Source organism: Carcharhinus amblyrhynchos, chromosome 30 (genome assembly GCF_965287045.1).
Source record: "Carcharhinus amblyrhynchos chromosome 30, sCarAmb.v2.hapA, whole genome shotgun sequence".
In the NCBI taxonomy this organism is placed as follows: domain Eukaryota; kingdom Metazoa; phylum Chordata; class Chondrichthyes; order Carcharhiniformes; family Carcharhinidae; genus Carcharhinus; species Carcharhinus amblyrhynchos.
In genome coordinates, this window is record NC_137353.1 from 3574338 (window position 1) to 3597737 (window position 23400).

Sequence of the window (23400 nt, forward strand, 5' to 3'; positions counted from 1 at the left end):
ACTGGAAAGAAATCAAAAGCAACCCATGGACCTTTACAGACAATGACCTCACACTGTACATTCTATCCAGACATAACCCCCGCTGCTTTTCTCAGTCTCCGTCTAGTTACTGCACTTCCTCAACTTCCATCACTTCTTGTCCAGAGGTGAAACCATAATGTTCATTTCATTCCGGTAAAAATTTTTATGGTTCCTCTTAAAACAAAGTATTTAAATATAAATGAATCAGTCAGTTCAAATTAAACCCTTTGAGCTGTAAGGAGAGTTGTCAAATTAACAGTTATTACCAACATCACAACAATCATTATATCAGTCTTTTATGAGCTTCTCACACTGGTTTCTTCTCCAGGGTGACAAAGGTTTTCTGTTAGAAGCACTGCCCAATTTAGCAACAGCAAAACAAATTGGGTTTTCAGCTTGGCAAAGAATACAATAATGTTTTATTACAACAGCTTTTGAAAGAAAATCTTAGAATCCCTACAGTGCAGAAAGGGACCATTCAGCTATCAAGTCTGCACGACCACATACCGACCCAGGCCCTCTCACCTATAACCCCATGCAATTACCCTAGCTAGATCCCCTGACACCAAGGGGCAATTTTAGCATGGCCAATCCACCTAACCCACACATCTTTGGACTGCGGGAAGAAACCTGAGTACCTGGAGGAAACCCACACAGACATGGGGAGAATGCGCAAGTTCCACACAGTTAGTGATCCAAGCCAGGAACTGAACTCAGGTCTCTGGCGCTGTGAACCAGCAGTGCTAACCACTGTACCAACACGTCATCCTTTTTTTTTTGCAGGAGAAACATGGGAGTCTGAACCGACTCTCAGACAGAGTGTCTTACCCAGGCCCTATCTCCATAACCCCACAATTTATATTGGCTAGTCCATCTAGTCTACACATCTTTGGACACTAAAGGGAAAGTTAGCATGTCTAATCCACTTAACTTGTACATCTTTGAACTTTGGGAGGAAATTCACACAGACATAGGGAGAACATGCAAATTCCACAAAAATAGTCACCCTAGGCTGGAGTTGAACAGAGTGGCACAGCTAACCATTGTGCCATCCAGTCTACCACCATGCCACCCACTGCTGTCATACTGTGGCACAAACAGCAGAACGCTGCCAGACATCTGCTCATCAGGAATGTTACTCACACCTCACATTAAAACATCTGTTTAAGAGGTAGATGGAGAAACATTATCCCACTCAAAATACTGAGGATGAGCAGCTGTTTTTAAATGACTAAAACATAGATACGCAGTCTACTGGGAAATTGTTAATGTATAAATCTATGTTCAATTCTTTTTGAATTGGTTATCTTCCACAATTTGATGCAGGAACTCAACCATTCATATTTCACCAAAAATCTACAATCGTATTCCAGCAGATAAAAGTTCTCAAAGGTGTAGCACCACAATATCTCCCTGCCCGTCTTTAGGTATGGAACATCTACACAGTTAAAACGCAACAAACAAAATTCAGAAAACAACCAGAAGCTCGTCATTAAATCTTTCAATCAATCCATGAACTCTCTTCTGGCAACGCGTGGCAATGAAGACCAGGCACTGCAAACAGCTCTGACCTTACAGGCCCATCACCAACCAACACTTTGTGACCAAGGTGCAAATGTTCAAACCAATCGGTACAGCCACCTCACACTATCTCTTCTCTGTTCAAATTGAATCTTCCTGTTTCACTCAACCCAAATCATGCACAGAAGTCCCAGCTTACTGAGGGCCACCCCACCCACGTCCAGCTATCTGTGGAGTTCCCAGTTTAGAGCAAAGTTTTAGACCAGTTACTTTTTATGTTGAAAAATTAGAGGGAAATGAGTGTTAAAGAACAGAACCAGGAAGGGAAAGAGGGGGGAGGGGGGTGAACAGATTAACAGACAAGAATTTAAATACCTCTTAAAAATAATTATACAAACTACCACCGTACCTCTGTAACAAGTACATGTAGTTGGTTTCCAGTTACTGTGACAGATTTTCAGTGCAAGTTTCTCCAACTCTAATGTTAACAGTTTGCAGCTGGTACCGAAGTTTCTCTGCAGAACAGAGAAAAGCGTACATTGTAAGCCACACAGAAATAGGATGTGAAGGAAATGAAAGTAGTCTTCAGAATGCAATTTGATAGTGAAATCTCAAGTGGGAAATAAATGTGTAAAGAGGGAAAGATGATTGTATGAAACAGATGGTGTTTCAGAATAAGATTTGGCAGAGTTAAGAGAGCATATGATGTAGGTCTAATAGTAGAAATGAGATTCAGACCAGCCTTAAGTGGACACAGATATTACTTTATATGAAAAGTAATGTAGCTATGGCACAGCCTCCCTGAAACTGACAGATACAATTATGCACTGGGGAAACTGACATTCAGCAGAAAAGATTTCGTAATTTCAAATGAAGCAAAAGCCAATCAAGAATTTTCCTCCAAGGGCTGAGGAAAAGGATAAAATAAGACAGCAAATCTGATTTGCCAAAGAAAAATCCCAGTAAACGTTTAAACCTTAGAAAATACTAGGGCACCACTGATATTTTGTTTCCTATTGATAAAGGTGATTTTACCTTGGGAAGCTCAATATTGGCAGTTCATTTCTTGTCATAAGTGGCAGTACCAGAGTTGGTTCATGCAAACACTCACTGCAGCAAAAATAAAGTTTATTCGCTTAAAGCTTATTCCACAAGTAAGGTTTACATTAACACTGCAGTGAAGTTACTGTGAAATTTCCCATTGTCACCACATTCCGGTGCCTGTTCAGGTTAATGCATCTAACCAGCACACCTTTCAGACTGTGGGAGGAAACTAGAATATCCAGAAGAAACCCACACAGACACAGGGAGAATGTGCAAACTCCACACAGACAGTGACCCCAGGAATCAAACCCAGGTCCGTGGCGCCGAGAGGCAGCACTGCTAACCACTGTGCCACCCTATACACCTGGGGAAGAACTGTTCTGGTCACTGGTTATGCAGACGTTCTCAACACACTTGAAAAGACATTTACAATGTTGCTACATTATCGACTAATGCAATTTTGCCGACAATAAGAGCAATGCTTCAATCAGCGTTGCGAATTGGAAATTGCTTATATAACCCGATTTTATGTGCTTCACTTCAGCAGCGAATACTCAGTGTTTTATGATAATAGCGAATACTTACCAGCAATCTGCTGGAGAAAGCAAAACTATAGTACTGGTTACGTGGTGCTATCTGCCTTCAGTTTGCACGTAACAACTAACAGCAACATACAATGCTGTTCCTCACTGCTGGCCACAATACCTTATATCACCACTTTCATCCAATCGGCACAATTTCCTGTCTTAGAAAATTAAAATACACTTCAAAGACTACCAAAAATAATTTTCAAATGTTAAATACATGAAGTCAGCTAAAATAATAAACCAATAACAGCCACAAAATAAAGGAAGTATAATGGAAGGGCAAGGAATGAGTCAAATGGGTTAGAAGGCAAATCCTTCACCTCAAAATATCAGGGCTTGAATCCAACCCAGGCAATTACACTCATTAAAGAGCAACAGCCCAGGCGGGCTAGATGGTCATTAAGAACATAACAATTCTACTAATGAGGGAAAAATTATTAGGTTAAACAAGGCCTTCTCTTTTCTCTTAGACTGTACAAACTAATTAAGTGTACATTGTCATAACAAAAGTATGAAGCATAGCATGAGGAAGACTCACTTGCTGACAATGTAATGTAATAGCTAATTCAGAATCCTCTGATAACACTTGCTAACTTCCTCCATGAATATCTGAATGTTTTACTTCTCCCATCCTGCCCGCGTTAATCCTTTCCTGTAGCAATCATCTGTAGTTGGTCCTGTCAGCACGATTGGCTAATAGTACACCAGTTTAATCATGTGCAAATCAAGTACAGCAGTGAAGCTACATTGAGAAAATCATTTTAAAGGAATCAAATTATTCTGAATCAAACATTTTATGTCAGCTAGAAAGATGGTTATAGGCAGAAACCGTCTTTTGAAAGGTGGTTATCGGCAGAAACATTAGTCTGCAAAAATACCAGTACTCAGTCACAGGCTGCAGAGAAGTATTGTGAAGCAGAGCAGTGAGTCTCCTAAGGAGCTATACTTCTGCTCCAGAAAAGCCATGAGTCAGCTGAAAAGCACTTATCTTCTAAATCACAGTTGGCCGTCTTAACAAAAGTACAATACTTTGGATGCGGGAAGTCGGAAATAAAAATAAAAAATGCTGCAAATTTCAGCAGGTCAGGTTTTGTCTGTGGAGACAGGAACAATCAATAGTTCACTCAACCATTGATCACCATCTGTCTCACTCTCTACAGATGTACACAACCTGCTGAACATGTCCACCACTTCCCATTTATATTTTAGGCTATTTTAATAAGGAGTAGAACTGATAGCAGATAATTACAATACAATTTTGGCCGCTTCACCTTATGAAGGTGATTGATACATGACAGTGCAGAGCAGCACAAGAATAATAATTTTGGGGCACTTTTGCATTCAGCTGAGCCAAATCATTTACATAATTGGAATTAAAGACCAAATATCCCACAGTTATTATAGGAAAATTAACATATGCATAAAAGTTAATAGTAAGATAGTTAAGCATAGTCTTGGATCTGGTGTTATGTAATGAGGCGGGTAGAATTAGGGACCTTGTGGTGAAGGATCCTCTTGGGAAGAGTGATCATTGTATGGTGGAGTTTCTGATGCAGATGGAGGAGGAGAAAGTGGGTTCCCGGACATGTGTCCTTTGTTTGAACAGAGGGGAGTACGGTAGGATGAGAGAGGAATTGGCGGATGTTGATTGGGGGAGCGCGTTGGAAGGTAGGTCTGCTGAGGAACAGTGGAGGATCTTTAAGGAGATCTTTCTTGGTGCTCAGCAGAAATTTATTCCAATGGTTAAAAAGGATCATAGGAGGAGAGATAATCAGCTGTGGATAACGAAGGAGGTAAAGGAAAGTGTTAAATTAAAAGCGGATGCATTTAGAGTAGTTAAGCGTAGTGGGCGAGAGGAGGATTGGGAGAGGTTTAAATGTCAACAATGAATGACAAAGAAGTTGATACAGAAGGGTAGGATAAACTATGAAGCTGGGCTAGCACTTAATATAAAAAAGGATAGCAAGAGTTTTTATAAATACATAAAGAGGAAGAGGCTGGCTAGGGTGAACGTTGGACCCTTAGAGGATGAGAGGGGGGACTTAGTGGTGGGGGATGGGGAAATGCTGAGGCCTTGAATAACTTTTTTGTTTCGGTCTTCACGGAGGAGGACGTGAATAATTTGCCGGGTGTTAGCGATGGAAAGGTGGTAGGACTGGAGGGCCTGAATGACATTATTGTTACTAGAGAGGCGGTGCTCGACAGACTGGAGGGAACTGATTGTGGAAAAGTCCCCAGGACCGGATGGAATGCATCCAAGGGTTCTGAAAGAAATGGCGGAGGTGATAGTGGATGCCTTGGTGATTATTTTCCAAATGTCGCTGAATTCTGGGGAAGTGCCAGAAGATTGGAAAACGGCTAATGTTACGCCGTTGTTTAAGAAGGGTGGCAGGCAAAAGGCAGGGAATTATAGGCCGGTTAGTTTAATGTCTGTTGTAGGTAAAATGTTAGAATCCGTCATCAAGGAGAAAATAGCGAGGCATCTTGAGGAGAATTGTTTGATAGAGCAGATGCAGCACGGTTTCGTTAAGGGGAAGTCGTGTCTGACGAATTTATTGGAGTCCTAGGAGGACGTGTCTAGGGCGGTGGATAGAGGAGAGCCGGTAGATGTGGTCTTTCTAGATTTTCAGAAGGCGTTTGACAAGGTGCTTCACAAGAGGTTATTACAAAGGTCAGGGGGCATGGAGTTGGGGGTAGGGTGTTAGCGTGGATAGAGGACTGGCTGTCAAATAGGAGGCAGAGAGTGGGGGTCAATGGGTGCTATTCAGATTGGCGGTTGGTGACTAGTGGAGTGCCCCAGGGGTCAGTGCTGGGACCTCAGCTATTTACCATTTATATAGATGATCTGGAGGAGGGAACCGAGTGTATGGTGTCGAAATTTGCTGATGACACCAAGATTGGTGGAACGGCAAATCGCGCGGAGGGTGTGGAGAGTCTGCAGAAGGATCTAGGTAGGCTGGGCGAATGGGCCAGGAACTGGCAAATGGAATTTAATGTCGGCAAATGTGAAGTTGTCCACTTTGGTAGGAATAATGGTAGGAAGGACTATTACTTACATGGCGAAAAACTGCAGCAGGCGACGGTGCAGAGGGACCTCAGGGTCCTTGTGCATGAGTCACAAAAACCCAGCTTGCAGGTGCAGCAGGTGGTCAGGAAGGCAAATGGGATGCTGGCCTTCATAGCGAGGGGGATTGAATATAAAAGTAGGGAGGTCTTGCTGCAGCTGTGTAGAGCACTGGTGAGGCCGCAGCTGGAGTACTGTGTGCAGTTTTGGTTGCCACACTTACGCAAGGATATTTTGGCCTTGGAGGGAGTGCAGAGGAGGTTTACTAGGCTGATACCAGAGTTGAGGGGGTTGAACTATGAGGAGAGGCTGAATAAACTAGGCTTGTACTCGTTAGAGTTTAGAAGAATGAGGGGAGATCTCATTGAGACGTATAAGATGATGAATGGGATGGATGGGATAGAGGTGGAGAGGCTCTTCCCGCTCAGAAAGGACAGTAGGACTAGGGGGCACAGCCTCAAGATAAAGGGGGGCGCGGTTTAGAACGGAGTTGAGGAGGAACTTCTTCACTCAAAGGGTGGTGAATCTCTGGAATTCTCTGCCCGTTGAAGTGGTGGAGGCTGCCTCGCTAAATATTTTTAAGTCGCGGGTTGATAGGTTTTTGATAGGCAAGGGGATTAAGGGTTATGGGGAGAGGGCGGGAATGTGGAACTGAGACACAACAGATCAGCCATGATCTTATTGAATGGCGGGGCAGGCTCGAGGGGCTAGATGGCCTACTCCTGCTTCTATTTCTTATGTTCTTATGTTCATTGAAATTGCAAGTATTACTTTCCTTCAGAAAGATCGTGTGTATGAATACTATAACTATGGTTATTTGATTGTTCAATATCCTCATTGTTAATTCTGGAACAAAATCTAACATTCTGCTTATAATGATTTAGTGCCTTTCAAAGATACAAAAGTTGGCAGGACAAGATGATCCAGCGATTAATAAAGCATACCAGACCCTTCACTATAGAGTCAAAGTACAAAAACAAGGAAGTTATATCAAATCTTTAGCAAATCATTGGTTCAGTCAAAGCTGTTCCATACCGGACATCCCACTTCAGGAGAAATGTCAAGAACTTAGAGATGCTGAAGAGATTAATCAGGATGATACAACTGACCAGGATCTTTAGTTATGTGGAAAGGCCAAGAAGGTGAGATGTTTCTTCTTGGAGCAAAGCAGTTAAAGCAATAGACCACAGTTTATCAAAACCTCTCTCAAGTTACTAATGAGGGAAAAATTATTAGGTTAAACAAGGCCTTCTCTTTTCTCTTAGACTGTACAAACTAATTAAGTGTACATTGTCATAACAAAATATGAAGCATAGCACGAGGAAGACTCACTTGCCTATAATGTAATGTAATAGCTAATTCAGAGTCCTCTGATAGCACTTGCTAACTTCCTCCATGAATATCTGAATGTTTTACTTCTCCCATCCTGCCCGCGTTAATCCTTTCCTGTAGCAATCATCTGTAGTTGGTCCTGTCAGCACGATTGGCTAATAGTACACCAGTTTAATCATGTGCAAATCAAGTACAGCAGTGAAGCTACATTGAGAAAATCATTTTAAAGGAATCAAATTATTCTGAATCAAACATTTTATGTCAGCTAGAAAGACGGTTATAGGTTTGGCCTATCAGTTCTTCCACTTCACACTGGCTGTTGGGAGGTCTGTAGCATAACTCCAGCAGTGTGATTGCACCGCTCCTGTTCCTGAGTTCTATCCAAATGACCTCACTGCATGATCCCAGCAAGGTGTCCTACCTCTGTATAGTTGTGACATTCTCCCTAATCTGTAAAACAGCACACCTGCCTTTTATGTCACCTCCCTTCTCTCGTCTGAAACATCTAAATCCTGGAATGAACTGCCCATCCTGCCCTTCTTTCACCCAAGTCTCCATAATTGCTACAACATCATAGTTCCATGTAGTATAAGAAATAGGAGCAGGAGTAGGCCATCTAGCCCTTCGAGCCTGCCCCACCATTCAATAAGATCATGGCTGATCTGAAGTGGATCAGTTCCACTTTCCCCCCATAACCCTTAATTCCCCTATCAGAAACCAACCGTGACTTAAATATATATTTAGCGAGGTAGCCTCCATCACTTCAACGGGCAGAGAATTCCAGATTCACCACCCTTTGAGTGAAAAAGTTCCTCCTCAACTCTGATCTAAACTGGCACCCCCTTCCCCCCACCCCCCCCCCCAATCTTGAGGCTGTGTCCTCTAGTCCTGCTATCCTTTCTAAGCGGGAAGAATCTCTCTACCTCTACCCTATCCATCCCTTTCACGATCTTATACGTCTCTATAAGATCCCCCCCCATCCTTCTAAACTGAGTACAGACCCAGTCTATTTAGTCTCTCTTCATAGTCCAGCCCCCTCATCTCCGGTATCAGCCTAGTGAACCTTCTCTGTACTCCCTCCAAGGCCAAAATATCCTTCCGCAAGCATGGCGACCAAAACTGCACACAGTACTCCAGCTGCGGCCTCACCAGTGCCCTGTACAGTTGCAGCAAGACCTCCCTGCTTTTATATTCTATCCCCCTCGCTATAAAGGCCAACATTCCATTCGCCTTCTTGATCACCTGCTGCACCTGCAGACTGGGTTTTTGCGACTCGTGCACAAGGACCCCCAGGTCCCTCTGCACTGTAGCATGCTGCAGCTTTTCGTCTTTTAAATAGTAATCCCTCCTACTATTATTTCTGCCAAAGTGGATAACCTCACACTTGCTAACATTATACTCCATCTGCCAGGTCCTCGCCCACTCACTCAGCCTATCCAGACCCCTCTGCAGACTTTCCACACCCTCCGTGCAATTTGCTTTTCCGCTCAACTTCGTGCCATCAGCAAATTTCGTCACCCTACACTCAGCTCCCTCCTCCAGATCACCTATATAACAGTTGAGGCCCCAGCACCAATCCCTGTAGCACTCCACTAGTCACCAACTACCAACCAGAATAGCACCCATTGATACCACTTCTTTGCTTCCTATTAGGCAGCCAGTCCTCTATCCACACTAACACCTTACCCCCAACTCCGTGCACCCTAAATCCAAGCTTTTAAATTCATTCACCTTACCCGTCATACTCCTTGGATTAAAGCAAACACACTTCAGACCATCTGTCCTGTCATGTTTTGTACACTGTCCATGTTTTTTTTCCTCGTAGCCTTACTAGATTCCCATTCAGAGTTCTCCACAGTCTCTATACTCCCTGACCCACTGCTATGGATTCCACTCCCTGCCTCAGTTTAAATCCACCCAATTTCAAATCTCCCTGCCAGGATGTGACTGCCCTTTCAGTTAAGTTGCAAGGCGTCCTTTTTGTACAGGTTCCGTGTGCCTTGAAGAGATCCATTGATCTAAAAACCAGAAGCCTCCCCCCTGCAGCAACTCTGAAGCCACTTATTAAGCTGCTCTATCTTCCTATTTCTTGCCTTACTATCACATGGCACAGGCAGCATTCCTGTGAATACAACCCTGGAAGTCCTGCATTTCAGCTGCCTTCCTAACTCCCTGAACTCATTTTCCTTTTTACACATCATTAGTTCCAACATGGACCATGACTATTAGCTGTTCGCCTCCCACTTCAGAATGCCCTGTGCCCACTGAGTGACATCCTTGACCCTGGCACCAGGGAGGCAACAGACCACCTTGGAGCCTCGATCGCGGCCACTGAAGCACCTGACTGTGCCCCTTACTATTGAATCACCAATAACATGGCATTCCTGCTCTCTGACCCTCCCTACTGTAGAACAGCAGCAGAAGCAGCAGTGGTGTCGCTGTCCTGGCCACTGCTGTCATTGTCCTCTGATACGCTGTCCTCCTCAACAGCATCTAACATGATGTACATGATGTACCCCACATTACAGGAAGGATGTGGAGGCTTTGGAGAGGGTGCAGAGGAGGTTTACCAGGATGTTGCCTGGTATGGAGGGGAGGTCCTATGAGGAGAGACTGAGGGATTTGGGGTTGTTTTCGCTGGAAAGAAGGCGGCTAAGAGGGGATCTTATTGAAACATATAAGATGATTAGAGGTTTAGATAGGGTGGATAGTGATAGCCTTTTTCCTCAGATGGAGAAAGCTAGCACGAGGGGGCATGGCTTTAAATTAAGGGGGGGGTAGTTATAGGACGGATGTCAGGGGTAGGTTCTTTACCCAGAGGGTGGTGAGGGATTGGAATGCCCTGCCTGCTGCAGTTGTAAATGCGCCTAGTTTGGGGGCGTTTAAGAGATCCGTGGATAGGTTTATGGACGAAAAGGGATTGGTTTAGGTTAGTGGGTCATTGGTTTTTAACTGGTCGGCGCAACATCGTGGGCCGAAGGGCCTGTTCTGCGCTGTAATGTTCTATGAGAGAGGGGGAGGGGGAGGGGGCGAGAGGAGAGGTAAAGTTTGAGTGATTTACAAACAAACATTAAGGAGGCAGAAACGCAGATCAAACTAAATTTGAGAAAAAAATTAAAACAAGAATAAAATAATAAGCAAAGGGAAGTAAAATCAGGAGACAACAAACAGTGGAGATCCTCAGAAAAGATTATAATTAGGTTTCCTACCGAAATTCACAATGTAAATCATAATTCTGTACAACAGGAAGATTAAGGAAAAGCAGAAAGTATTAACAAATGATTTGTTGTGACATAATGCCCCGTGACAAATCCTGCGGATTTTCACCTCCAACACAGCTTTCCCTGGAACTTTCTCTAATCAGTATTTTCATCTTAATCCACAACATTTCAAATAGCATCTCTCAAGCTGCCTAACAGTGAAGCAATTGCCCAATTGCTTATTCCAACGCCTTACTTGTATTGTCAGGACATGCTCTGCTTGTTGACAATTTAATCCAAGCTCCAATTTCATACAGCAGCATATATGCACTGCAAAAAGGTGGCCATTCAGCCCATCGAGCCATACTTTTCCTTGCGTCACCATTGCTTCTTTTGCCAATCATCGTGTATCTATGCCCTCTGGTTTTCCATCTTTTTACCAATGGAAACAGTTGCTCCCATCAACTCTCTCCAGACCCATAAGAGCACAAGAAACAGGAGGAGTAGGACACCTAGCCCTTCGAGCCTACCCCACCGTTCAATAAGATCATGGCTGATCTGAAAGTGGTTCAGTTCCACTTACCCACCTGGTCCCTATAACCCTTAATTCCTTTATTGATCAGAAATCTATCCACCTGTGACTTAAACATATTCAACGAGGTAGCCTCCACTACTTCAACGGGCAGAGAATTCCAGAGATTCACTACCCTTTGAGAGAAGAAGTCCCTCCTCAACTCTGTTCTAAATTGACCTCCCCCCCCCCTCTTTATTTTGAGGCTGTGTCCTCTAGTTCTTATTTCCTCTAAGTGGAAAGAATCTCTCTGCCTCCACCCCATCTAGCCCCTTCACTATTTTATATATCTCCATAAGATCACCCCTCAGCCTTCTAAATTCCAATGAGTACAGGCCGAATCTACTCAATCTCTCTTCATAAGCTAACCGCCTCATCTTCGGTGTTAACCTGTGAACCTTCTCTGCACCCCCTCTAAGACCAATATATCCTTTTGCAAATAAGGGGACCAAAACTGCACACAGTACTCCAGTTGCAGCCTCACCAGTACCCTGTACGATTGCAGCAAGACCTCCCTGCTTTTATACTCCATCCCCCTCGCGATAAAGGCCAACATCCCATTCACCTTCATGATCACCTGCAGACTGAGTTTTTGCGATTCGTGCACAAGGATCCCCAGGTCCCCCTGCACAGTAGCATGTTGTAATTTATCACAATTTAAATAATAGTCCCACTCACTCAGCCTAACCAAATCTCTCTGCAGACTTTCCGCGTCCTCCACAAATTCGCATTCCCACACATCTTGGTATCATCAGCAAACTTTGTTACCCTACACTCAGCCCCCTCCTCCAGATCGTCTATATATATGGTAAACAGTTGAGGCCCCAGCACCGATCCCTGTGGCACACCACTAGTCACCAACTGCCAACCAGAAAAGCACCCATTGATTCCAACTCTCTGCTTCCTGTTAGACAGCCATGACCCCCCATGATTTTGGGCACACATCAATTCTCCTCTAGAAATTTCTCTTGTCCAATGGAACCAGCATCTTGATCAGAAAATAGCAAAAATCTCAGACTATTCCATGGGACTTTTCTCGGTGCAAGTAATTTTTTTCCCCTGGGCCAATGGTTTGTTTTAAAGCTATGTCCATGTTTTTCCCCTCTCAACCCAACAATCAGTAAAGAATGATTCCAGGTGAGTGGGGAGAACTTCCCATTCATCTCACGAGGGTGCAGCGCTCCAAAAGCTAGTGGCATTTACTATCAAATAAACCTGTTGGACTTTAACCTGGTGTTGAGAGATTTCTTACTGTGTTTACCCAGTCCAACGCCAGCATCTCAAATCACATGTGTAGCGGAGACAGATTTAATCGTGACTTTCAATGGAGAATTGGACAATTAAGTGTAGAGAAAAAATTTGCAGCGCTATGGGGAAAGATAAGGGACTGGACAAGTTGCTTTGGCAGAGAGCTAGCACAGACACAACAGACTGAATGCTCATCTTCCTTGCTGTAACCGTACTGATTCTATAAGAACATGATTATGTCAATGTTTACTTAATCGCAGCTAGCAATGTCAATAATGAAAAATAGTGCATGCAAATATCCTTGCAAGTAAATAAACTTTCCCTAATATTCCAGACTTTACCTCACATTTTTGAGGTAAAGTTTAATATTTTTCTGCTCAGCTGCCTTACAAATTTTGGCAAATTGTGTCACATAAATCATTTTACCAGGAAACAATTATTAAATAAAGAGCCAATATTAAAACTTATTAACCAACATTGGAAAACTCCACCGCCTCATTGTCCCAATTCAACCATCCAAAGAAAATATTGCAGATTGTTTCCCTTTTTCTGAAAGATCCCAGGCATTCCACCCCATATTCTGCCAAAATCTCCGGCTTTCCCTCCCCCAGTGCTGCCAAACCATGTACCCAAGCCCCCTCCCCATTCGACATTCAACATTCCCCACCAGAACAGTCACACCTTCCACTTCCCTCTACACAACAAACCAGGATATAGAAAATATATTAAGAAACAGTGAACATTTATGGCAAAGAGGCGGCCTTCTGGCCCATCATGTCTCTGCTGGCCAAGAAGAAGCCACCCAGCCTTATCCCATTTTCCGGTTCTTGGTGTGTAGCCCAGTAGGTTACAGCAAAGGTAGTAAGCAATTTTCGTACTTTTACAGAAACAGGTTAAGTCATTCGGCCCTTTGAGTCTGCTTCACTATTCAATATGATCATGGCTGATTCTTCCTCAATGCCATATTCCCACTTTCTCCCATTATCTCTTAATGCCATTGAAATCTCTCTTTCATGAATACATTCAGTGACCTGGCCTCCACAGCATTCTGTGGGAGAGAATTCCACAGGTTCACTGCTCTTTCAATGAAGAAATGTTTCCTCATCTCCATCCTAAATGGTCTACCCACAACTGAGACGATGTCCCCTGGTTCTAGATTCCCCAACCCAAGAAAAACATCCTCCCTGCCTCTAGTCTGTCCAGCCCTGTTACATCTTCATACATTTCAATCAGATCTCCTTCCATCCTTCTAAACTCTAGCAAATACAAGTCCAGTCAAACTAATCTCTCCTCATAGAACAGTCATGCCAACCCCAGAACCTCTGCTGCATTTCTTATATGGCAAATATATCCTCTCTTAGGTCAAGAGATCAAAACTGTATGCAGTACTCCAGGTGTGCTCTCATCATGGCCCTGAATAACTGCAGTAAGACATCCCTATTTTCGAACTCAAATCCTTTTGCAACGAAGGCCAACATATCATCTGCCTTCCTAATTACTTGCTGTACTTGCCTCTCCACTTTCATTGACTGATGTACAAGGACACTCAGATTCCTTTGTACATCCATACATCCCAATATGTCACCATTTCTCCATCTAACTTCCAGGCCACACTCCCCATCATTATGATCCCACACCCAACAGTTACTCCAACAATATACTTGGTGCCACCTTCTTGCTCTTACATGGCTCCAGATCATCAGACCCCAGTACCACAGCCCAAGACCCAACTTCCAACACAGCTTCAAAAAAACCCTTTTCTCATATTTCCATACCAAAATATGACACTGGCCCACTCAAATATCAATACCTTTCTGCCCTGCTATCACACCTTACAACAGCCAACTAATTCGGCCAAAACCATAACAACCCTTTGCTCTCCACCTCGCCCACTTACCTGCAAATTTCACACGTCTATTGTTCTCTATTTTGAGCATCAACACAATGTAAATGTAACACCTAAACATTTAATAATCAAGAGGACTTTTATTTACAATCACATAAAAATGTAGATGCAATTCAAACCCAAAAGTACAGCTAACAATCCTACAGAGATTGGGCAGCACAGTGGTTAGCACTGCTGCCTCACAGCATTAATACCCGGCTTGGGTCACTGTCTGTGTAGAGTTTGTATATTTTCCCCGTGTCTGCATGGGTTTCCTCCGGGTGCTCTGGTTTCTTCCCACACTCCAAAGATGTGCAGGTTAGCTGCATTGGCCATGCTAAATTGTCCCTTAGGGTCAGGGGATTAGTAGGATAAATACGTGGGGTTATGGGGATAGGACCTGGATGGGCTTGTTGGTGCAGTCTCGATGGGCCAAATGGCCTCCTCCTGCACTGTAGGGATTCTATGATACTATATTTTTAATACAAAATTACAACTAGTCTCACCATATATCTGTTACCCTGATAATATGCTTTATATTGTGTAAAGCAGCATATCACTATAAGCAATGGCACAGATATGCCACTAATAGCCATATGTATCACACAGTGCAGAAAAAAATAAGAAAAAGCTATTCACAACCTGGTAGTTTTTCTGCCTTTGATAACTCATCCACTCCGTATGGGTAAAATTGACAGATTTAAATTTGCTTAAACAATTAGCCTCTATTAATGGTGTGTGCGCCAGTGGAACAACCTGACCATGAGGTGGGTCAAAACGCACAATGCTCAATTATAGAATGGTTACAGCACAGAAGGAGGTCATTCTAAACATATTAACTGCGATCTACACCTAAAGTGCTGAGGCAAAATGCCATGGTAGATCAGCTAGCATATTCAGCAAAAGATATGAGCTTTTAATTATTCTAATGGGAATCTTCAAGTAACATATTGAATTTATGACTGAGTTGTATTACAGAAGCTAGTCCTTAGTGTAACATCGACATTTTGTCAAATTCTACTTATTACACTTGACAAGAAGTGCACCATATTCAAAGCACCCAAACACAAGCCAAGTTATGGATTGCGGTAATCGTGTCCAAAGATATAATTTATTCATGGGATTCTAATGATGCCCAGAACCTACTCAGAAACCTCTCTCGTAAATTGTAAGGTATTTTAAAAGTCTCAATTAAATCCTAACATTATTACCATGCCAATTTATTTTACCAATAAACTATGAACACACAACTACCAATGTAAAAGATCATGCAAGAGTACTTGCAACTCACAATTATGAATTTAAATAACTGGGTCAGAAACAAGGAAAGAATTTTTCACACCCTCAACCAGTGGGTTTGCAAGTGGAGAGGCCTTTGCGCTAACATTCCTGCCCTGTCCACAATTTTAAAGGGAGTGGGTGAAGTTCAAGGTTGCTTGTGTCTCAACTGAGACCCTGTTGGCCACTTTAGGACTGCTTCAGTCATCAGCAAGAGAGTGTGTTTATCTAAAATAAAGGCAAACATTAAATGTGCAGTTCGTGAATGATGCATTAGATTTCCTACTACTGCAGAGGACTGAACAAATGAAAGGGCTTTCTGTTTTACTTTATTTTTGATCTCTGAGCCAGCATTACAACAAGTACCATTCACACAATGCTTATCAATATTCTGACATGTTAGCATTGTGTAATTGGTACACATTAAATGTGTCATTTGAAATACCCTTCACATTTGAAGCACCCACTGACTGTAAGTTAATATCTGATACAGTAATAGGCAAGAAATAATGTTGAGCAGAATCTAAAGTGGGGTTGCTAAGTGTACTACAGCATGTTCCTCCGTGGTTTAATGAGAGTGTTGTCAGAAGCAATGAGCGCGCTCATTATTGAACGCTTAACGGAACCGCAGTGCTCCCTTTCCAAATCATCTCTTCAAAAGTAAGCAGATGTATCATTTAAATCCTAAGCAAAGAACAGAATCACTTATAAAATTACGAGTAACGATCCAATTCCAATAGCTTGGGTGACATTTCCAACTCTGCCAGGATCATAAAATGGAAAAAAGAAAGATGATATTTAACAAGCAGTCAATTTGGGACCAACTACGTTATACCCTGTGCCAAAGCTGAAAGTCCCACACACAGAATTCTTCACACGTACATCATCCAGAGCCTCTCTCTCATCAAAAATGTCCTTGCCTGCAAGGTCCAGCTTCCAGTTGTCATTCTTAGCACCTCACACTTCTGTAAATTTTTTTTCCATTATAAGTCGCAGAATCTCAAATTCTCAACTTGGCTTGGAGGCTCACATCAACAATTAATGCAACACTCAGGCCAGATTAGAAAATTTCCCAAGTGCCAATCCAAGTCTTGGCAGTCAAAGTCATGATGCCAGTTTGGAACCAGTTTTGCAACTCAGTTGACCCACTAGTGACTAATTAATATGTCAATACAGACAAAATAACTATTACAGACATACTGAAATAAGAGCAAAAAAAATTACAGCATAGGAACAGGCCCTTCGGCCCTCCAAGCCTGCACCGACCATGCTGCCTGACTGAACTAAAACCCCTAAAATATGCTTACAAAATATGTTTCTTCATTTTCTTTGCAAGTATTATCCCCTTTCCATTGTCATTACTTCAATCAGGAAATAAATGTTTTCAAGCGAGCCTCAAGGAATTTTAACCTGGATGGTTCCACAACAGCACTTGCAATGTAAATAACTGGGGTTAAATAATGCCGATTCCAAGGTTAGGAAACATGCTTAAACGTTACCCAATTATATTTGGAGGGTGGGGTCATTTGGAAACTTGCACAACTCTCTTTTGGAATACCAAACAGGCTGGGTAGAATCCACAACAGAGCACATTGTACTTATTATCTAACAGGAATTATCACAATGGAGAGAAATTATGCCGTTTTGTGCCACGCAGTAAGTCTGGAATCTCAGCTGGACCATAGAACAAGGGATCTCAGCAAAAACTGAGAAAAGGTCCTTCAACAAGAGGGGAGAGAAGTTAACCTGGGTTCTTCAAGCACAGTGGAAAGCAGGCCCATGAGAAGGTCTGGCAAAGACACTCAGCCTTTCTCACCAAGAAAAGGAGGAATTTCTCCAGCCAGAGAGTGGTGAATCTGAGAACTCTTTACCACAGATGGCTGCGGAGGCCTGGTCACTGAGTGTCTTTAAAACAGAGATAGATAGGTTCTTGATTAATAAGGGGATCAGGGTTATGGGGAGAAGGCCGGAAAATGGGGATGAAAAAGAAATCAGCCATGATTGAATGTCTTCACGAAGGAGGACGTGAATAATTTGCCGGGTGTTAGCGATGGAAAGGTGGTAGGACTGGAGGGTCTCAATGACATTACTGTTACTAGAGAGGCGGTGCTCGACAGACTGGAGGGGCTGATTGTGGACAAGTCCCCAGGACCAGATGGAATGCATCCGAGGGTTCTGAAAGAAATGGCGGAGGTGATAGTGGATGCCTTGGTGGTTATTTTCCAAATGTCACTGGATTCCGGGGAAGTGCCGGAAGATTGGAAAATGGCTAATGTTACGCCGTTGTTTAAGAAGGGTGGCAGGCAAAAGGCAGGGAATTATAGGCCGGTTAGTTTAACGTCTGTTGTAGGTAAAATGTTAGAATCCGTCATCAAGGAGGAAATAGCAAGGCATCTTGAGGGGAATTGCTTGATAGAGCAGATGCAGCATGGTTTCGTTAAAGGGAAGTCGTGTCTGACGAATTTACTGGAGTTCTATGAGGATGTGTCTAGGGCGATGGATATGGTCTCTCTGGATTTTCAGAAGGCGTTTGACAAGGTACCTCACAAGAGGTTATTACAAAGGTCAGGGGACATGGAGTTGGGGGTAGGGTGTTAGCGTGGATAGAGGACTGGCTGTCAAATAGGAGGCAGAGAGTGGGGGTCAATGGGTGCTATTCGGATTGGCGGTTGGTGACGAGTGGAGTGCCTCAGGGGTCGGTGCTGGGACCTCAGCTATTTACCATTTATATAGATGATCTGGAGGAGGGAACCGAGTGTATGGTGTTGAAATTTGCTGATGACACCAAGATTGGTGGAACGGCAAATTGCACGGAGGGTGTGGAGAGTCTGCAGAAGGATCTAGATAGGCTGGACGAATGGGCCAGGAACTGGCAAATGGAATTTAATGTTGGCAAGTGCGAGGTGGTCCACTTTGGTAGGAATAATGGTAGGAAGGACTATTACTTACGTGGAGAAAAACTGCAGCAGGCGACGGTGCAGAGGGACCTCAGGGTCCTTGTGCATGAGTCGCAAAAACCCAGATTGCAGGTGCAGCAGGTGGTCAGGAAGGCAAATGGGATGCTGGCCTTCATAGCGAGGGGGGATTGAATATAAAAGTAGGGAGGTCTTGCTGCGGCTGTATAGGGCATTGGTGAGGCCGCAGCTGGAGTACTGTGTGCCATTTTGGGCGCCGTACTTACGCAAGGATATTTTGGCCTTGGAGGGAGCGCAGAGGAGGTTTACTAGGCTGATACCGGAGTTGAGGGGGTTGAGCTATGAGGAGAGGCTGAATAAACTAGGCTTGTACTCGTTAGAGTTTAGAAGAATGAGGGGAGATCTCATTGAGATGTATAAGATGATGAATGGGATAGATAGGATAGAGGTGGAGAGACTCTTCCCGCTCAGAAAGGACAGTAGGACAGGGGGCACAGCCTCAAGATAAAGGGGGGGGGCGGTTTAGAACGGAGTTGAGGAAGAACTTCTTCACTCAAAGGGTGGTGAATCTCTGGAATTCTCTGCCCGTTGAAGTGGTGGAGGCTGCCTCGCTAAATATTTTTAAGACGCGGGTTGATGGGTTTTTGATAAGAGAGGGGATTAAGGGTTATGGGGAGAGGGCGGGAATGTGGAACTGAGCCACGACAGATCAGCCATGATCTTATTGAATGGCAGGGCAGGCTCGAAGGGCCAGATGGCCTACTCCTGCTCCTATTTCTTATGTTCTTATGAATGGTGGAGCAGACTCGATGGGCCGAGTGGCCTAATTCTGCTCCTATGTCTTATGGAAATCTGTGGGATTGTGATGAGAAATCTAAAAGCACAAAGTGCAAAACTGATAAAAAAACATAACATCAATGAACTATCTTTTAAGATTAATACTCTAAAGTATGTTGTAAAAACGGCAGTGACCATAAAAATCAAAGACCAATGCAAACAATCTCATATGCAGCACAAGAATAATATTCACTCCATCCTCTTAAGAATTGATTCCCTGCATCTTATTTTAAAGCTACATTATTTTCACTTCAGAAAGAATTAGAAATTAACAGACAAGGAAGTGATCACAGCTTATACTGAGAAATATGAACATATCATTTAGTGAGAATCATTTTTCCCTACAAGTGTGCTCCTAATCACCCCAGATACTCCTATTTACTGCAACCTTACTATGATCCCAGAAGGACAGGCAAGATGAAACTTTGCTGCATTTTTGCACGGAGAATAATACATGGTGCATAAACGGCAACAATGTCCTCCGGATAATTAACTACTTATTGTTAAATTTACCACCTGTAAATCAAGAAAGACTCATCAGCTATTAAATATTCAAGTATTTTCTGAAGTCAAATAAAGAATAAAAAAGGCTGACATTAATTTCACATTCTACAACTTATAACAGCCTGTCATTTAACATAAAATTCCAAACAAACTAAAAATAGGTAAAACTACAAAGCAGGTCAGTATTAAGCATTTCAACCAATACTGACCAACAGCATAATAGCAAACATGCCCAAACTGAACATCAGGCTGAAAATCCATTTAAATAAGATGCAAACATCTTTAATTTTTATAAGAGCAATCACCTGAGTAAATTCTAACACAGCGCATAGCTCAGCAAACCTGATAAAATAAAAGACTGCAGACACTGACTATCCCTAAACTCAACTTGGCACCCACAAGAATAAAATGACGCATCGCTGTTTTTTTAAATATACTTTCCTTGGGACGTGGATGTCACTGGCAAGTTCAGCATTTGATGTTCATCCCTAATTGCAATTCAACTGTGTGCCTTGCTAGGCCATTTCTGAAAGCAGTTACGAGTCAGCCACATTGAGAATCTCTATGATGCGACTCTATCGCTGCAAATACATAGGGCCATTTAAAATGTTGTCAATTGACAGAGTTATAAAATGCAAGCAAGCTGTATCTGTTGCTGAATAGGCTAATGACAGAAACCTGAGTAAACCTGCCCGACTTGCTAAATAAAACAGGAAACCAACCTAACTTTGCCGAATGCAATTTTAGCAATGATCTCAAATAGGTCATACTGTCCACATATACCGATTTCAATCTAAGAACCAATAATTCTTTTAAGAACATCACGGTGGCACAGTGGTTAGCATTGCTGCTTCACAACACCATGGGCCCAGGTTCAATTCCAGCCTCAGGTGACTGTGTGGAGTTAGCACATTCTCACCATGTGTGTGGGTTTCCTCTGGGTATTCCAGTTTCCTCCCACACGCCAAAGATATGTGGACTAGGTTGATTGACCATATTAAACTGTCCTTTAGTGTCAGGGGATCTAGGAGGATAAATATGTGGGGTTAAGGGGATAGGGCCTGGGTGGAATTGTTGTTAGTGATGGGCCGAACGGCCTCCTTCAGCACTGTAGGGATTCTACGATTCTATCTGTATGACATATTAAATGACAAAAGAAAATAATAGCAAAGGCATGATGGGCCAAATAGGCTGATTCTGTGCTAAATCATTCTATGATTCTATAATATTGTTCAAATGAAGGATTCAGGCTAAGTGAGGATTAGAAATGTGTGGCAGTACAATCTGTCATATCCCACATTACCAGCATTCGCAGTGACAGATAGCAGGCAATGATCAAACAGACATGTCATTATTCATTTGCAGCATTAAGTCACAGTATCCAGACCCAATGGAAATCATTCCCATAAAGCTGTTGAGACTCTGATGTCTTCCTATCAGTATAATTGCAACCATCAGACTGACCAATAGTCAATACAAACACATCAACTCCACTCACTGTGTGATGTGTAATGAAGGGCATCCAAATAGAAAATAAAATCCATCATTTTAGCAAGCGACTGTGAAAGATGCTTCTGGCAATTAGACACGCAGGAATGATGTTCAACTGGGGCAACAGGACTAGGTTTATTAGAATAGTCAGAAAGTTGGAATCTGAATGAATAGCATTTCTATTGTGTGGGGAGTGGGCAGAAAGATAGAGATGAGACCAAGATGAGATCAGCCATGATCATATTGAATGGTGGAGCTGAATGGCCTACTCCTAGATCTTATGTTCGTTTACACATGTTATCCCCAGAACATTTTTTGTTATATTGTTAAACAGCTAATATTTGCTATTTTCACACATTATTAAATTCACCCTCTAACAAGTCAGGACTTGTGTCTGATTTCTGGCAATCTGATCAGAAGCTTCATATTAAAAGTTTTTTTTCCAACAACAACCAAAAAGCTACACAGACCCAACATTAAGAGTCATCTAGACTCAAAACATTAGCTCTGCTTCCTCTCCATCAATGCTGAGACCCGTGAAGATTTTCTAGCATTTTCTGTTTTTGGATCATAACGCATAAAGTCACTATCATGTAACTCAGTCAAGTTAACTTGTAAAAATACAACATCTATATATCCATCATGTTTCCTCTATGCAATTCTACCTTGACTAATTATTGTTTGCAGTTTCAGAAATAGATCATCACATGCTGTTTTCAAGGTTAAGTGTCTGAATTCAAAGTGATAGCTGAACATGTTGCCCTCAAGGTGATTTAGACAGTGGATTCATCAGAATACAATCCAATTCATCACCAATTTGGAATAAAAGACAGAGAACCCAATAAGGTCAATAACCCTGCTACTGTCCAACTCTTTGCAATAACAAGTATTTGCATCTTTCCAAAGTCATTAGCTTCCCTCAAAATTAACTGTTAAACGACTCCAAGCACGCACTACAAAATGTACAAAGACAACAATTAAACAACCCATTAAAAATTTCTAATGGAAGAATGTATTTAACAAAGCATTCACATAAAACTCATCAAGTAACTTGCATATAATGAAACCACAATGTTCCTCTCATAATTTCCTCCCATGGCACAGTGGTTAGCACTGCTGCATCACAGCACCAGGAACCCAGTTCAATTCCAGTCTTGGGTGACTGTCTGTGTGGAGTTTGTACCTTCTCCCTGTATCTGCATGGGTTTCCTCCAGGTGCTCCAGTTCCCGCCCACAGTCTAAAAATGTGCAGATTAGGAATACGGTGTCCAATTCTGATCACCACACTACCAGAAGGATATGGAGGCTTTGGAGAGAGTGCAGAAAAGGTTTACCAGGATGTTGCCTGGTATGGAGGGCATTAGCTATGAATAGAGAATGTTCTCCCTGAAAAGACAGAGGCTCAGGGGTGACCTGATAGAAGTTTATAAAATTATGAGGGGTACAGACAGGGTGAACAGTTGAAAGCTTTTCCCCAGGGCAGAAATGGCAGTTACAAGGGACAAAAGTTCAAGATGGGGCAGGGGGTGGGGGCATTCAGTGGGGATGTGCAGGGGGAGTTTTTTTTCCCCTCCCGGTGGGTGCTGGAGGTCTGGAATGCACTGCCAAATGAGGTGGTTGAGGCAGTTACGTTAGCCACATTTAAGACATGTTGATAGACATATAAACAAATGGGGAATAGAGAGACATAAGTGGTAGGTTTAGGTAGGTGAAGGTGATCACCAAAGGCTTAGAGAACCGATGGGCCTGTTCCTGTTCTTTGTCCTTAGCTTCAGCGGGATTAGTAGGGTAAATACATAGGGTTACGGCATAGGGTCTGGATGGGATTGTTGTCGGTGCAGACTCAATGGGTCAAATGGCCTCCTTCTGCGATTAAATGTAATTTGCTTAAAACCTTTTGCT

At 42.8% G+C, this 23400-nt stretch overlaps 1 protein-coding gene across 2 annotated transcripts in view; it reads right to left on the bottom strand.

Annotated features, from left to right (window-relative positions):
* Window positions 1-23400, bottom strand: part of mib2 (MIB E3 ubiquitin protein ligase 2) — a 241273-nt gene that overhangs the window by 211591 nt on the left and 6282 nt on the right. The window contains exon 1 of one of the 2 annotated variants that reach the window (XM_080214950.1): window positions 1952-1970. The exons of the other annotated variant lie outside the window; for it this stretch is intronic. The gene's annotated coding sequence lies outside the window, so the exon portion shown is untranslated. Of the gene's footprint in view, window positions 1-1951; window positions 1971-23400 lie in introns of those variants that run through there. 2 annotated transcript variants of the gene reach the window in all.